The sequence below is a fragment of the Triticum aestivum genome, chromosome 3B, assembly GCF_018294505.1.
Source record: "Triticum aestivum cultivar Chinese Spring chromosome 3B, IWGSC CS RefSeq v2.1, whole genome shotgun sequence".
NCBI lineage: Eukaryota > Viridiplantae > Streptophyta > Magnoliopsida > Poales > Poaceae > Triticum > Triticum aestivum.
Genome location: NC_057801.1, coordinates 723833733 through 723851974, shown reverse-complemented (window position 1 = coordinate 723851974; position 18242 = coordinate 723833733). Strand labels below are relative to the sequence as shown.

General features: G+C 44.3%; 1 non-coding gene and 1 pseudogene across 1 annotated transcript; one reads left to right on the top strand and one right to left on the bottom strand.

Annotated features, from left to right (window-relative positions):
* The first annotated feature begins 442 nt into the window (after positions 1-442).
* On the top strand, positions 443-639 carry LOC123072969 (U2 spliceosomal RNA). Its single transcript, XR_006435506.1, has one exon. It is a non-coding gene; the product is annotated as a U2 spliceosomal RNA (small nuclear RNA).
* A 777-nt stretch (positions 640-1416) lies between these two features.
* On the bottom strand, positions 1417-17555 carry LOC123072022 (mannosyl-oligosaccharide glucosidase GCS1-like; annotated as a pseudogene).
* Positions 17556-18242: the final 687 nt, after the last annotated feature.

Here is an 18242-nt window from a genome sequence, read left to right as displayed (position 1 = left end):
TACACACTAGTAGTAGAGTATATATTCTGCAAAAGAACGCACATAACGATCGATCACGACGACTGCATTCCCGGGGAGTTTGCCGGTCGATCGAGTCCGCCTCGCCGGTTGTCTCGTCTCACCGTGCAGTGCAGTGCAGCGCCTCAGCCAGCCATACATATAACATGCAGGACCGTCAGGCTTCAGAACACGCTCCGACAGGGCCCGGCCTCCAAGAGCCGAGAGCAAATCAGGCCCATAATACAGGCCTCATCGGAAAGGCCGTCTCGCTTGAGGCCCATGCAACAAAGAGGCTGGCTCGGGGTCGGGGGGCACGCAGCGCAGCGTCCGCGCTCCGCAGCCGCGCGAGAGAGGCGACTCGTTTAGTACCACCTCGCCTAGCGAAGAGGGGACGGGAGGGCGAGTAGGCTACAAATAGAGGGGCAGAGCAACGCTGCAACTCATACCTTTCTCGGCCTTTTGGCTAAGATCAAGTGTAGTATCTGTTCTTATCAGTTTAATATCTGATATGTGGGCCATGTGCCCATAACGATATTAAATTTATTTTTTGTGGGGGAGGGCCCACCACAGTGGCTTGCCACTGGGGCCCTCGGGTGTCGTCCAGTGCGTTGCACTACTGCCTGGGCAGGCGCACCCCAACCAAATCTTAAATTAAATTTTGACCCTCTGGATATATATGCAAATTAGTCCTTGGCATTTGCTGTTTACAGTCCATGAGAGCTTCTAGGTGGGCCCATCTTGCAGACGAGCTTTAGTAGTCTGAATTCCAAATAGAAATCGAAAGTGGAGTTGGTTTGATCAAATCCATTTTGACCCTCTGAATATATATATATAAATTTGGCAAGTCCTTCCTGTGACCCAGTGTCATGGCGCACACCCATGGCTTCGTCATGAACCATATGAATGATGCCGGTTTTGCCATCGATATGATAATATGTACACGATTCACCAAATCCTCACCAGCAGTCTGGGACTTTTAATCTCCTATATACTCCTCTGAATCGCAAAATTAACTGCAGGGATTTTTCTTGTCAGTCTGGATGTTGGAGGAAACACAGCCACCAATTACTTCTCCACAATCCCCACCAAGAAATTGCTGCAAACAGGACAGACATGACAAGCTAAAAATTAGTAGCCCATGATAAAAGTGTTCTCCACAGTCCACACCATAGTCAGTTTGTTCCCCACCATATAAAATTCTTACATCCTGATTCACTTCCTGAAAACCTACTGTGCTACCACTACTAACAAGTCAATGAGATAAGCAGGCCAACAGTTGATCCCAGCCACCCAGAGCATTTCTCACAGGAAACAACACAGAACGAACGTATCAAAAGATACCTTGGCTGTTACCACTTGAAATGAGTGGTTAGCTATCTCAAAAACAACCAACAACAAAAAAAGATACCTTGGCTGTTAAAGGGCTCAAGAAGTAGTAAGAAAAATTATATCTACTTGAATACATTGCAACATCCAGTCTATTGGTACACATGTTTGTAAGTGTGTTTTCTAATGCACACGTTCTCACTATATCATGACCTCAAGGGGGGTAATGGTTACAGTGTCGTAAGATCAACGAAAAGGGGCAAAAATGTTAGTGCCTGTTAGAACATCTTCCTGGATCCAGTGTCATGGTGCACAAGGAATGACCGCCATGGCTTCGTCGTGAACCATATGAATGATGCCGGTTCGCCATCAATATGATAATATGTACACGATTCACCAAATCCTCACCACCAGTCTGGGACTTTTAATCTCCTACTCCTGTGAATCGCAAGATTAACTGCGGGGATTTTGTGCCTCACCTGCCGCCATATCAAGTTCACCGCATCATCCTTCCTGGGGGGATACTGGAATTCATAGTGACTAGAGACGTTTTTCAGCTTTGACCACATCTCAACCCACTTCTCTTTAGGCATCTGTCTGAGCTGGTTGAGCAAGTAATCAGGTTCTAGAGCCTCTTCAACTGAGAAGAAAAGTGAGAACTCGCTGTAATCAATCTCATCCTCAAAAGGGAGCTCGATCCTGCTGCTGATAATCACAGGAATGCAATGACTGACAATGGCATCAAACAGCCGGCATGACGAAGGAGTATCCCCGGCAGGATGGAGGCAAAACTTTGATGATCGCATGCCATCTGTAGACTGCAAGGAGTAAACATTTTATAAAATATCAGTTCTCGTATCAAGAAGCCTCAACAGAGAAGAGAATCACATCAACATATCGAAACCATAAACAAAAGCCACTGCACACTTAGAAGGAACTAGTATGGTGAGGGGCAAGTCCATTTAATTCCAGGTCACTAAAAAAAAGGAAGGGTATGAATGACAGAGAATGCTTACGATTTTAATGCCGTCACCTGTGGCAAGACTATTTTCAAAGCGCACACCATCTTTGCCCTTTAATAACTTCGCGAGTTTTCCACGGATTTTCCCTTCCTGGGGAAAAAAACACCCTTAGGATCCCATACTCTCAAGACAATCCCACTACAGTAAATGCTAGGCTGAGACATAAATCAATTCCATACATCTTTCCTGACTGTACGCCCCCGAAAGAAAAGCAGTGTAGGGCGAGCCTCAAATGGATCAGATGCATCGTCGTTAAGGAAGGAATCTACAACATGGACATATGGTGCTACAACATCTTTCCTCAAGGAAGCCAGTTCCTTTGTGTATCTCCCAAAGTCTGAAACTACAAGAACAGACGCATTCACCATATCTCGCAGAAATCTAAAAGCATTTGGGTGATGCATCGGAATCACATGATCACGTCCCGCAGATCGTTGCCAATATTTAGACTTCCATAGAATGTCCATAAGTTCCACCTACAAGAACAAGATAGAAACAAGTTCAAAAGGCAATTTAATTTAGTTATTATACTTGATGAAATATTTACTTAGGATTACACATAATGAGGACAGAATTACACATTTACAGGGGAGCATACCGATAGAGTTATAGACAGCTTTTTGTGTGATTTTGTTCTCACCCAAGCCTTGCAGGATTTTCCACAGTTAAGAAAAACATTTTTTTTGTGGCTAAGCAAACTTTATAGGTTGACATAACAAAATAACAATCAAGTGACATGCGATGCAAGAAATATAATGTTCTTTGATTGGTTTCACTATATGACAGGTCTTTGATTGGGAGCGTATTTACTTAGGATCACCCATAATGGGCCGTGCAGTGCACAATTCTGAGAGATACTGAACACAGAAACATGTCAATCCAGCCTCATTGTCATCGTCATGGAGCACTTAGTTACTCTGTTATCATCGTAATACATGTTTACAAAACCAATGTTGCCTGATTGCTAGCTATAAATTTGCAGTGGTTGATAAGCACGACCAAAGATGCAGAGACATTATGTGTATCAAGTCTGCTTGTGGCCATACTATCCACAATAAGTAATATCGATTAACCCTCGAAATGTATAGACACACCATGTCCAATCGAGAATTTCTTACAAGATCAAACCATACAAACATGAACTGTCAAGTGTAGCAGACAATAGGTTACCTCAGCACTCCCTTCCGCAATTTTGATTCAGTTCCACAAAGAACATCCATGGTGATCAGAGCCTACTAACCTGCCACTACAACTCATACACAAACCAGCCAGATAGCTTACCGGGAAACCCATATCACTACACCTCACAAATTATACTTGCTAATTCCCAGACATTCTTTTCTTTCAAGGCAAGCCACATTGCAAGTAAAGGAGATAGCGGCCTGTCATGTCTGCCATAATTTGGGGGAGACCACTGCTGCTAAATAGTGCGGTCGACAGCGATGGAACACCAGCCATGAGAGCAATGTTCAGAGCCTGGGTGTTTATCTTTGATGAGCTTATACAGTGTTCAATGGACCATTAACCTATTGTGATCTTTCGTCCGTCTAGTGTGTTTTGTAGCAGTACAGTTTTCACCGGGTAATTTGGAGCACAAAACGCAATCCAGAGCAGAGACGTCTCAATCGGAGCCGAGACGATCCATTCTGGGCCACAGGACAGAGCGACCAGCAAAAGCAGTGAGATAAGGGAGCGCGGAGGAGCGTCTGCTACCTGAAGGAGGCGGTCGGCCTCGGTGTCGGGATCGGTCATGTTGCGGCCGTGCACGTTGAAGCTGAGCGAGGAGAAGAAGGGCACGAAGAAGGCCTCGGCGGCGTCCGGATCCCGCACGCGGACGGCCTCCGCCGCCCCTCCTCCCTGCCGCTGCTGCTGCTGCTGCAGGGACGCCATCATCCAGTACTCCACGCTGTGCTGCCGCCTGATCCCGCCCGCGGAGGGCGGCCACGCGGGGAACGCGGTGGAGTTCCCCTCGGCGCCGCCGCCTCCGCCGCCGTTCCTGGAGGAGGCCATCATGGCGACGTGGAAGCGCGGGGGGAGGTCGTACATGAAGACGCGGAGCGGCGCGGCGGGCGGGCAGCGGGCGGCGAAGGGGCGGAGGTTGAGGAGGATGCTGCTGGGGGAGGCGGCGCGGGCCGGGGAGGCGAGGTAGATGACGGTGGAGGAGAGCGCGAAGGCGAGGAGCAGCAGCCCGAAGACGGCGGCCACCGTGCGGACGCCCGGCGCGGTGGCCATGGCCGTGCCGCCCGCCGGCGTCCCCGGTGGATTTGGTGTGGTGGGGGTACGGGGCCGGGCAACAACTAACCAACCCAGCCGCGTCGGGGCGTTGTAATAGGCACGCACGATGGCTCTTTGGTTTTTTTGCTCGTGGTTGGTTATGGGGGCAGCTCCGGACTCCCGAGTGGGGAATATGGTTGAGCTTCAAGGGGTTTTAAATTTACTTGCTTTACCTTTTTGAGCACATTGACTTGAATATGTTTATTTGTCTATGATGTAGACACGACATGTGCCCATGAGTTATCACCAAAATTTCAAAGTGGAAACATTGCTTGAGAAACAAAAATGATAGACACACCTAGTATTCATAGTAATGACCGGCAAAATTATTTGTTACCGCTGAATGCCTGATAAATCTTGCTTGCAAGCTGTGTTAAATTGGGTACTGGAGTCTGCGAAGTAGTGGACATGCGTTGTTCTTATAAACTCGTAGTTTCTTAAGCTGTCCTTTTCATTCTGTCAGTGCGGTCCAAGTCACGGTGCACCACAAGAAAATATAGAAGAGTGATTTTGGCTCCGTTGACTTAAAAATAATTATTTCTCAAATCAATTGCTTATACCTATAAGATCTCAATTGTGTCCTCACTTTTATATTTACACATGTACTAAAGCCTAGTAGAAGTCCCATAGCTAAATGGTTTTATATTTCGGATTTGCTAATTCTCATGTAGAAGATAGTTAACAATTAACCCAACAAAAATTATAGAAGAAATTTCTTTTGGTTCCGGAGTGGGGAATATGGCCGAACTTCAATGGTTTTTTATTTACTTGTTTTACCTTTTTGAGAAAATTGACTTAAATATGTTTTATTTGTGTATGATGTAGACACAACATGCCCTTACCACACCTCAAAGTACAACTTTTAGTTTAAAGCACAACTTGATAAGCAAAAATGTGGTAGATACTCATGACTAGGAAAACATAAAACACAACCGAATTTGTTACCGCTCAACACCGATTAATCCTTCTTGTAAGTCGCGTTGGGTTTGAGCCCGCGAAATGGTAGATACCTCTCTCGGCCAATCTAGCTGAGTTCACGAGTGCACTATCAAACTCCCGTTACGCCGCAGCACGCCAGCGACTCCTTCTGGCAAGTTTGGCTCCCCAGGCTTGCTATAATTTTCCTTCTTTATGGGGTGCTGCTTAATAGATACGAGATTTAAAAAAAATCGATTTATTCATAATAGATCACGGTAGTATAGAGACCATTTGAAAGATCGTGGATGCCGCCTAGAGGGGGGGTGAATAAGCGCTTTAAAATAATTACGATTTAGGGTTGAATAAATGCGAAATAAAACTAACGTTTATTTGTCAAGCACAAAACCTAGAACAATTAGGCTCATCTATGTGCACCAACAACTTATGCTAAGCGAGGTAAACAACTAAGTGATAACATGATATATAACATGAAATATTATGGCTATCACAAAGTAAAGTGCATAAATAAAGGGTTCGGATATAAGAGATAACCCAGGCACGCGGAGACGTCGATGTATCCCAAAGTTCACACTGCTGCGGATGCTAATCTCCGTTTGGAGCGGTGTGGAGGCACCGTGCTCCTCAAAATGCCACTAGGGCCACCTAATCTCCTCACGCCCTTGCACAATGCAATATGTCATGATTTCATTAAGGGACACTTGAGGGCGGCCACCGAACCTGTACAAATGGCAACCCATGGGGCGGTCACCGAACCCATACACTTTGACAACCCCTTGGGGCGGTCACTCGACCCCGTACAAATTGCTCAGCTAATCTTCACAACTTAATTGGCGACCTTGACGCTTGTCCCGGAGCTTTCCACCATAACGATTGAACTTCGCGACACAACTAACCGTCTAGGCACCCCAAGCACCCAAGAGGCACAAGCTCTAGGGTGCCCAAACACCCAAGAGTAATAAGCTTCTCAACTTTCACTTCCACGTATCATTGTAGAGAACTCAAACCGATGCATCTAATGCAATGCAAGAACACACGAAGTGGTCAAGTCCCTCACTCCCAAATCCCACCACAACAACAAAAGCTATGGAGGAATATGAGACGAATAACAAGGAGAACACCAAGAACTCCAAGATCTAGATCCAAGGGGTTCCCCTCACTTAGAGGTGGTAGACAGTTGGTAAGTCATCGTGCTAAGCCCCCATAGAATCAGCGCACCAGAGCAGGTGAAGAGAGTCGTAGATCTGAAGGATCAGACTTGTAAGACTGCACCAAACAGATCCAACGAAGACCATCATTGATCGATTCCCGCAAGATCCGGCACAGACACACCTTCACACGCCCTCCCATTTCGCGTTGGCTTCCCTGAAAACCACACCACGGAGCAGTTGCGCATGTGTATGTGTCGTGGAATTGTCACGTCAGATGTCCTAGTGAAAGGACTTAGTCATGGAGCCATCGCAACTAGGAAACTTAAAGGGGTTAATCGGGACAAAGGACACAAGGTTTATACTGGTTCGGCCCCTTACGATGAAGGTAAAAGTCTACGATCCAGTTTGAGTGGGATTGCTTATGTCTCGAGGAGCGAATCCGCTTGACCTAGTTCTCGATCTGATGTTACTTGTCCTGAACCGCCGCCGGGCCGTCCCTTTATATACAGAGGTTGACACCCAACGGCTCACAAAGTCCCGGCTGACTCATAAACAGTGTCCGACTCGGTCTTTCTCTATTCCTGCCTTACAATACGAGTTATATACATATGGCGGTTTATCTCTACGAGCCTTAAGTCGCCTTCGGGCTTTTGAGCCCTTAACTGAACCGCCATCTTCAAGCATCGCCTTGGGCTTCAAGAATCGTCATAGGTATAACCCGACCCCTCCTGGGCGGGTCATATCTAATAGTTATATCCCAACAGTATGTGTACTAAGTTCAACTTCAAGTGCGCTTATCGTGAGCGTAGAAATGATTGCAGTGTTCAATCAGTTGGGCGCTCATGTGACCACTAATCCCGCCGTCCTATGATGGGCTGGTGATTGGTCAGGCAACAACATGGCTAGTTTTTCCGCAAAAAAAAAGGCAACAACATGGCTAGGATGATTAGCCACCGCGAGTCCACGATTCCCTCCGGTTTTTTAGAACGCGCGATTCTTCCATTCTTTTCGACGAGCACGGCACGGCATGGCCAGGCTAGCTTGATGCTGCCCGTGAAACATACGCAGCGCGGCCCACCGTCGGCACCATCAGAACATTTACAGTGCGGCACTCGTGCCAAGTGCTGCTGCTACATACACTCTTCTGAAGTCAATGATGGGTGCGGCAGAACCGCGTGTTGATGGCAAGAGATTCTGGGTGCCAGGACCACGACCTCCATTTATTTGCTCCGGGAAAACAACAGGATTTACTGCCTCTGAGCAGGACGATTCGCTGGTGGTAGAGTACTAGAGGGTGTGTACAGAGAGTAGTACTACTATGCCGTGATTCCATTCAAAGCGGCGATCGACTCTTGTCCGTCACGGCGCCCAAAAGCGCGCGCATCCGTGGCTTTGCGTGCGTGCCAGTCTGCGAGACCGGAGGATGCTTCCAAGTCTACTCGGGGCCGTTCCACAAGGGACAAAAGCAGGTCTACCCAGCCAGACCCAGGGGCAGGGCCCACCGGTCAGGCGGGGCTCTTTCCCTTGGAAGGAACGCTACGAAAAGAACTCTGTTCTCTCGACATTTATCCCTGGGAATTAAAAAAATATATATATTTATCCCCGTCAAAAAATATAAATAAGGTGCTGTTATATCACTCGTCGGCAGATGACAGTAAACTCAGCTTCATTGCCTCTGATGTCTGCATGCTCATAATACTTCTCGTGCGCATCTCCAAGCCCAGGAAAAACAAGTTATACTCGGGAAACCAATCTATAGAATCAGGGGATAACGACAAAACAGGTATATATCATGATCGAGTGACTAGCAGTTATACCCCAAAATCCAGTGAGTAAAGCTGCAATGCTCCCAAGGGAAGCTCTTCCCAGCATTTCGCTCAAAATCAAGCTAAACAACGGCGATCACTGATCAAGCCTTCCGTTCCAGCTGGGATTTCTACCTCATGTGCGGCCGCTCGGGATACACCGATACATCTATCTACCTGTGCAACGATGGGTAGGACTCGGCCATGATCAGGACGACGAGGGACGTCCATCCGGTGAACGACCTCGCGCCCTTCCCCTTCCCTTTGTTCTTCTGGTCGTAGTTCTCCCAGAAGAACCCGGTTTCCTGGTAATTCCCTACAATGTTCCTGTAAATGCAGGCAAATAAGTTAGCACCACAGGCGCATCTTAGAGAGGCTGAAATTCAGCTGGTTTCAGTTTCTCGTGGTAGAAAAACGGATATACCGAATCAGGTTCGATCTTAGCTCATCGTACAGTTCCCCTGCCCTGACCCTGTACGGACCATCCTCTACAGGGCAGCGCAGTGTTAAGAGTGTAATGCATACAGTGAAATTTGTGAAAGGTAATACTAGTATGGTACATTTCACAGCATTGTTTGAGGAGTTTTACCGTGTGCATAGTGATGGAGTCCTGAAAGAATCATGTAGTTCATGTTTATCCAAATGGCACCTCTCCAGTACGGAGCGTCATGCTCCGTATTACGCTTCATATACATTGAGCTGGACCATGGATCAGCAAATAATTCAGAAACTACTTTGTTTAAGGCAAATTCAGAAACTACTAACTGAATGACCTAGTAATATTGTTCAGTGAGTGTAATAGTAATACAACTGGCCCAAGTCTTCTACACTGGGCCCTCTAGTGAAGTTACAGTGTGGATGCTCTAGAAGTTCCAAAGTCACGAGTACCTCCAATTTTAACCATCGAGCTGTGCTCCTTAGCAAAGTGAATAAATACAGATATTTAGATATACCTTGTTCTAGAAAGTGACCGGAGGCCATAATCCGTCCACAGGATAGAGGTGTTGGATATAAGGTCAAGCTGCTTCTCAAGAACCCATGATTCCTGAACAGAGTTAAATAGTGCTTATCACTTTAGGAGTTTGGGCTGGGATAAAAAAACACGGTAAAAGTGAGAAGCAAACAGATGGGAGGTAGTGAGCATACAGGTGGAATGGCCCCCATCATGAATGGGAATAGGCTGACATAACCAACATGAGGTACTAATTGCAGCTGCGGGGCTTCTAATGTCTCCCGCAGGAGTTCTCGTTTCATAGCCTCCCTATCTTCATACCATCTCAAACGAACCTAACAATGATCTTACAACCAAAATCAGTAATCATGCCTGTAAGCTAAATCACAAGGCTGAGAGGAAACGCAACACCAACCTTTTCTGTATGGTTACCAAAGTCAAAATAGGCACCAGTTTTGTCATCCAAGTGCATCTGTCAAAATGCAACAAACAACTGAACAATGGAAGCCTAGTTATTGCTTGAACACAGCTTGTTACATGCAAAACCCAATAAGTCGATAACAAGCATTTAGTAGATAGCTGCTCTTTGGAAGAAAGAAAAAAAGACTACACAACACATCATGAATTCAAAGGCATTTGTGTCATACTTCTTGTCTCCTACTGGCATACGATACCATAATACTGTAATACTCAGCAGCAAACAGAAAGCTCAGCATGTTTCCCAAAACTATCCCCAGCAAATTTACTTATATGGCCCCTTGAAGTTGGGCAGGAACTAAAACCACAGTATTCACTGGAGTTTTTGGTAAATTAGCCACCATCCATTGCATAATTCTGTCTATGTTTAAAGGGTCATATAAAATAGAATGTACCGGATCATAATTATTAGCATTGAATAAGTGCCTCTATTCATATCCAAAAATGTAATACCATTAGTTAAGTGACTCAAAGAATGATGTCGGATTGATCTACACAATAAAAACAACATTCATGAACGAAAATAAACTATCAGAACTTTCAGGGCAATACCTTGTTAAGTGTCTCAAAATCTGAAAGTTGATCTGACAATTTATAGTAATCCTGCAGAAGATCACAGATTTTTCAAGAAAAAGAGTCGGTCAGTAAATGGGTGAGACAAAGCCAGTGCAGAAATTCATATTGCAGTACCTTCTCAAGAGAGCTGTCCATTTTAAGAAACCCGGCGATTGAGCGCATACAATTTGTAGCTAGAAGCATCCAGCACCGAAGGTCAACATGGCGCTCCTCATCGTTAGGGTGAGATGCACGAGGATAGTCATCCAACCCAGATGTCAAAGTCTGTAAAGGAGTTAGAAACATTGGAATGATCTCACTAATGCAATTATACAGAAAGACAAGGGAATAAACTCAATTCCCAATAACATAGCTTTTGCATATACTCCATCCATTCCAAAATAAGTGTCTCAACGTTGTACTAACTTTAGTACAAAGTTGACACACTTATTTTGGGACGGAGGTAGTACTTTAGGATCAACTGATCAGAGTAGGAGCAAGCAACTAAGAATTTTTCAAAAACCTTTGGGTTTAACTCCCTTGTTGTCATACTGTCTCTTCCATGCCAAAAAAACGTCCCTTCATATTTCCCTAAAAAACAATCAAGTCAATAGACCTTCATGATAAACAAGCTAAAAGTTCGACATGACGAGCAGAAACATAAAGGGTAATCCACATATAATGGAAATTAATATCCACAGTTGGTTGACCCAACAATAAACATTGACTTTTAACAGTACAAAGCATATATATAATATTTTACAGCTTACACCAGTTCGCAGAAAGGTTAAATGCACACCGTAATGCCATGTGACAGAAAAAGTGTTCTACAAAGCACTTAGGCTAGGGGGACAGTGCAGTGGCAGGTTGGCAACTAGCACATAGCCGCCAACCAGTCAAACAGGCTTAGGTGTTCCCCTTTAGAACAGTGCAAAGAAATGGAGCATATCTCTTTCCAGGCCATCAAAACCCAGGCACATGGCATTGTAACCTCAAAAAGTGTATAGTTTCTAACTTTGGACAGGCAGATCCTTCAGCAGGGCATATTAGTGTTCCATATTCTGACAGCTGGTTACGCATTTCTCTCATTGGAACAGTTGATCTGAGATACAGTGTCTGCTAAACTAGCCAAGGATCACTTTATTTGGTCAGTTTGAGAAGTGAGTATATATAAAGGAATCAGAGAAACTGAAGGGAAAACGGACAAACTTCTGAAAACTTTGATGTGTTCCTATACATAATGTAAGAAGATATAGATGATTGACAGAAGGGACGATTATCATCTGTGCCAGATGTTTGCACCCTTGATCTAGCTTCGATTACACTTTTCGGTACTTATTCTGAATTGCTTTCTACAATTAATGAACCGGAACCTCTAATGCTCAAGAATAAATATTAACCCAAATATTCTTTAAACATAGCATAGCCAAGTCAAGGCTTTGGAAGCTCAAGTAGTCAAGTGTAACTACTCTTCTTACCATAAACCACAGATGGCCCCTAAGGGCATGTACAATGGTGCTATCTTAAGAGTGCCACGTAGGATAAATAATGAGGTGGAGGAGAGAGAACTCATAAGAAAAGGTTTGTCTTCTCTTATTTAAGAGAAGACAAGAGGTGATCTCTTAGCACAATATGTCTCACCACGTTTTTAGGAATAGCTAGTTATTGAAGATAAGGCTAAGAGATGACCCATTGTAGATATTTTTTTTGTCATCTCTAAATTACATGCAAGACATAAGACAAGACTATCTTATCAACCATTGTACATGCCCTAACAGAAGACAACTAAGCATAGTAATCCTCGTGTTCAACAATATGTCCATAAATCAGTAACAGCATGCAGTTCAGCATGTTCATGCGTGCTCTGAACACTGTGATGAACATGACTTAAAATAAAGTGAAGATCCAACCGACACATACTTTTCCGTGCTTGGCAGAAGAAAAGCATACTGGTTCACAGCCACCAATCGTTTACTCTTAATAGTTATGACCGAGTATAAGACATTGGAACAGCAAAGCTCACCTGATTGCGTACTATTGAACCACTGGAACCAAGAGTTCAGCCGTACATAAGCCCTTTTAAGGAAAGTGGATATCTTTTCAGCTTCCTCATCCGAAAACTGGTGTGCATGTATGCCACTTGCCAAGTCTGCGAGAGAAAATGTATTAAACCAACTGGACCGCAATCACTTGATCATAATTCACACACTTCTACACATAAACAGGTTTTTGATGCTTGGCCAGATCCACACATTAATAAGATTCTGATGCTAGGCCACTGTGAGCAGTTCTCTCTCAACACATAATTGGATACACATGCACCAACAAAATAAACCTAACATAATTTGTAAGACTTCAAAGCCATTTTTTCTGTTGTGTGAGTCTTGTTGTTATGCCCTCGGATATTTAAAGTGGGAGGGATAGGGGAACCGGCCAGTAATTTAAGCTGTTTAACCTCCCAACCGACCACCCAGGTTAGAGTCATAGGACCAGTTTGGGTGCTCATCTGGCCATCTTGTTCTTTGGTAATTGAGTACTTCCAAGAGAGAAGCTAGTCAAATTTCAAAAGAAGAACAAAGGGGTAGAAGCAGGGAACATTAGTGTGTAAGCTGATTTCTGCCTTACATGTCAACATTTATCATTTAAAGCATCTAGTGTGTACAAACCGAATAATTAAAGAGAAATACTAAGAAAGTAATTAGATATCTCAATTATCAACACCAATGAACAGGATTGGTCCTACCACGCAGCGCAAGAAATAATGTCGGAGGGTTTCCATTGGAAGGATACTGCAGAACGAATTCCTCAGGAACTTTACTGCATGAAGCCAAAAAACTAGATGACATAAGAACTGACACATCAAACTTATGACTAGCTATGAGAAGGACAAAGATAAGAATGTCGCAGGGTCCATCCCTCATAGTGGATACTAACCTTAAAGCTTCAGCCCCTAATATTTGCTCTCGAGGAATCCATCCATCCGCATTAATTAGATCCAACCAATGGCCAATTATGTCCATCGATATATGGGCATCCCAGCGCCTGTACATCATCATCAAGGAAGTGTGTTCACAGAAAGCAATAATACCAGCACAGCAGGGAAGTTGTCCAGATAACGAATGGAGTAGCAGAAGCCATGCACCAAACATTATGAATTGACAGAATGCTTACCAAATGACTAACTGATGGAAGCCCTCGTCCCACAGGAATCCCCTAGGGAAAAATGAGCGACTGGGCACAGCTGTATATAGTGCAGCAGGCCAATATGGAATATATTTATCTCCATTTTTTTGCTGCAACAAAAAATCTTCAACATTATTTGTTTGTGTGATAGTAATAACCTAGAATCTGTATCTGGTCTACTGCCCAAAAGAAATAGATTCAGCACAGTAGAGTAGATCACTACACATAAGGTGGCAAACAGCCATGAGAAGGACATAGATAAGAATATCAGGTGAAACTCTAAAACTTACTGAAAAACCTTTTGGAAGTGCAATTTTTGACTGCCCGTAGAAGTAGCCAATACCGCCAAGTAGACTTGACAAGGCAGCTCTACCAACAGATAGTTCTTTGGAAACAATCTGCATCAGAGCAACACTAGCATCAACATAGGTCCATTACATAGTCCTCAGCCAAGCTTTACTGATTGCCTGGAACAATATCTATCTATCTAGCAAAAAAACCATTAGCATTAAAGTATCTACAACTGTAAAGCACACAACCAATAAAAAAAACGTAACTATCATGTACAGCCCCATAAACGCGGACACAAATCCAAGAGTAAGTACAAATACTTTTGATTTGGGAAATTAAATTCAGGGTTCCTAGGAAGCAGTACTACAGTGAGAAAAATAACTCTAGAGACTGCAAAAAAGAGCTTGTGGAAAGTACAAAACTGATCCAAAGAGCGCACCTTATTATTTACGTTGAAAATTTGATCATATCTCTCTTCAAAATCTTTCTGTTTTGATTCAAGGCGGGTGCTCAGCATGGGACCTGAAAATCTGACATCATTACTGATATAATAATTAACAAACAAAATGAATACATCGTGCCTTCAAAAGTCAAAACTCCTGAAGTTCAGGTTCAACACAAGGACAAGATGCAGGTAAAACGGCTCTCATATCTGATGCGAGGAAGCAAGACAAAGTCAAAATCTCGTGTTACTTCCTTCAAAATGTTCAGAGCATGCATATTATAGATGATGTCCATGGAATCCAATAATGAATATGTCTCCTATCTATAAGCAGTATTGCATCGTGCAGCAGAATCACCTGTTAGCCTGTTAACGCGTTCTGCAGTCATTGGATTTTTTGAGCCAGCCCCTGACAAGAACACTATGTCTATTTTGGCAGGAAGTTTTATTGAAACCTGTGGAAACAGAGGGAAAACATAAATCACAAAGGCAAAAAAATATTACTCAAGTTCTGGGTGTTATTGACTCATTCTTGATTTGACACATACATGAGGATGTACTGTATATTGATGGAATAACTTGACAGGGGCAAAAAGAAAAAAAAAACTGTCTTCACCTTTAAAGTACCTGATAGATCATTGCATTTGAAGAGTCTTCGGCCATGTCTGGCAGATTAAGGTTCCCGCTTTGCCTTGCCTACAAAGGTCCACGGAAGTAGCTATAAATGCAAACCAACTTTATAATATACAGGTAAAGGAACAAGAGTTTAGGAATTACATTAGTCACAAGGGCATGTTGTACTAGGTCACTTAGATTATGCATACTGGTCGTCTGGAATCCAGCTCTGTGAATTTCCAAATTGTCCTGTGACGGAGTTCCACAAATGACGATAGAGATGTCAACCATATGGCATCATGTTACATACTAGTATCAAGTGATACAAAAAAACCTTAAAACTAGGACTAACAAGGCCTCAGTATATGTATACCTCAGATCTCAGGTAAAGTTCCCAATCACCAATCTCTTCATGCAATCCAGAGGCCAAAAGAACAGGACCTCTCGACGGAGGCTCATGTGAGCCCATAGTGATCAACTTCCCTGCTTCGTCAGCAATATAGAAGAACAGATGTGTGGTGCTTTCTTGGGCTTCACTTAAACTTGACCTAAATTAATTGAAATGGCAGGGGATGAATTTCTTTTTGTTCCTTAGATAATGTTGCAGGAGTAAGAACATATGACAATTTCCTAGTGTTGTATTTGGTGATGAAGAGGTCAACTCAAGTAAAAAATAACAGTATTTCCATCTCGTGCTAAACATTACTTTATTTAAATCAGTTTTTTTCAGTTTGCGCCTAATGAATATGGACTTACCCCTCGTTCTTAGCATCCAATCGAACTGCCCAGTCTCCTCCATAGCCACTGCCATCTCCTTTCTCTTTTAGAAAGCTAGTGGTCAAGTGCAAGCCATGATCAGTCAGCTCTTGACGTCCATAATCCCTACCATTGTGATCTGCCCAGCCATATTTGCTAAGCTCATCAGAATCTTGGCAGACATGGCGAATAAAATATTGTCCATTTTTCACGCCAATCCACATTAACCCAGCAATTAGAGACAACGGAGTTCTGAAATATAAATTGTATTAGTAAGTATTTTTCACAAGCTTGGTAGTACAGAGCTCGTCACACACACATATTATTTCTTCTGATTAATGGAAAACAGCATGCTGCACCAGCAGCAGAAATTGTATACCACACCTCCAGTCCTCCACAAATGGAACTAACCTAATGAGAACAAAATACCTCTGTTTGCCTCGTGTTCACGAGACAAGTAAATTCACAGCATAACAACTAATGATGCTGGCAATATATAAGTTTTCATGGATAGCTCTAGCATGTCCAAGAGGACTAAGAGAACAGAATCATTCTAACTAGCATGTTATAAGGGAAAGAGGAAGAGATCACCAAAGTTAAGTACCTAGCACGAATTCCAAGATATACATTTGGCCTGTAAGTACCCCAATACAAGCTTTCTTTGTGATCACCTTGGAACTGCAGCCAGTCAACATTAACCATCAGATTGATTGGTTTACAACCAAAAATCAATACAAATCATCTAGAACCGAATAAATCAAATACTCGCCTAGTAAAGAACTAGAATGCATACACATTACAGTGGAAAGCAGTTTTATCTCGCCTATACACACTATTCTAATTCACGGCTCTTAACGAGTTTAACGACCTATGGCAAATCAAGGGGAGGATTTACTACCAAACTGGCCTCCTTTGGTTTACAGGAATTTTGTAGGAATTCTAAAGGATAGGAATTTTGTAGGAAAAAGTCCTTTGAAGCCCTGTGGTTTGTAGGAACGGTTTTCCTATTCCCATGATGTTCTTATCCTATGAACAAAAGGAGGCCTTAAAAGTTACTCCGCAGAGCACTAATAAAGCACACGCAATCCGTAGTTCATTGTACTGATGTAACCAAATGTTTAACCAAAACTCATCATTAACTAGCTACCATCTATTACCCAGTGGTTCAGACATAGTAAAGCAGTAGTGTCCTTCCCCAAATTGGGTAGCTCTTACATATAATTCCGTGTCCTAAGTTCCACTGTTGCAGGTTCTAGCAGAGCACGCACACCTTACAGAATGACACATCACCTGCCTAGTCAATTGAGAAGCTACGGGGTGACGATCCTCACCTGAGGCAGATCCATCATCCGGGGCGCATCAAGCGGCGTGACGGAGCGCGCCATCCTGCGCCGCGCCGCGGCGCCCTCCGACTCCGCCTCAGCCTGCCACCACCCGCCAGTATACGCGAGGAAGGCGAGGGACAGGAGGGCGACGGAAGCAATCACTAGGAGAAGGAGGGTTCGGGCGCTCACGGCCATGAGGCGCAGGGGGGCATGGTCGCCGCGGCCACTGCGCCGCGCTGCGGCGGCGGCGGCGGCCCGGCGCGCGTCCGGATCCGGGGCAGAGGAGGAGGGGTCACCGCGGCTCCTGGAGGCGGCGGATGGACGCCGGGTGGTGCCTCCGCTGCCGCCGGTCATCGGAGAATTCCCGGCGATCTCCGCGCTTTCTCTGGTTTGGTTCGTGGACTCGCCACTCGGCTAGACTGGACCGGAGACTGCAGGGGGAGAGGAGAGGGGTTTGGGTTTTTTCCACTTTCCGCCTCGGTGCTGCGTTGACGGAAAAAAGAATTACGTCTTTTTTTCCCATGTACAGGCATATCATATTTTCCAACTATCTTGGTATTTTTTGTGGAATATTTCCCAACTTCTTAAAATTTCTGAAATGAGCGGTTTTTGGGTAATTCAGATGATGAATGTGGAATGCTTGGTTTTGGAGTTTCTCACTGCTAGCCGAGAGCGATTGTTTTAGGGGCGGGCATATGTGTCTGATTTCTTCTCTTCTCCTGGAGAACTAAGGATTTCGTGAGACCCACTAATGAGCGGTTAGATCCGAGTCATCGAGATCCAGTAGTTTGTTTGACGTCAGCCGACTTTTGTTCTTTTTGTTGCTCGTGGAATGTATAGTTTTGTTATGAAACCATCAGGGTCAGATGGTGATTTTGAAGATGGTGGATCTGGGTATTGTTCGGGTTGGCTTTCTTTTTCTTTAGCTCTTGTTTGATCGGTGTATTGGCTACATAATGATGTATTGACTGGGGTGGACCGCGATGGCGTTTGTGGTTGCTTGTGGTCACCGAGCTCGACGTCGTTTCTCGTTGTTGATTGCTACCTCTTGAGCACTGCATTGGTTTTCCCTTGAAGAGTGAGAGAGTCCTGGATTAGGGGGTGTCCGGATGGCCGGACTAAGACCTTTGGC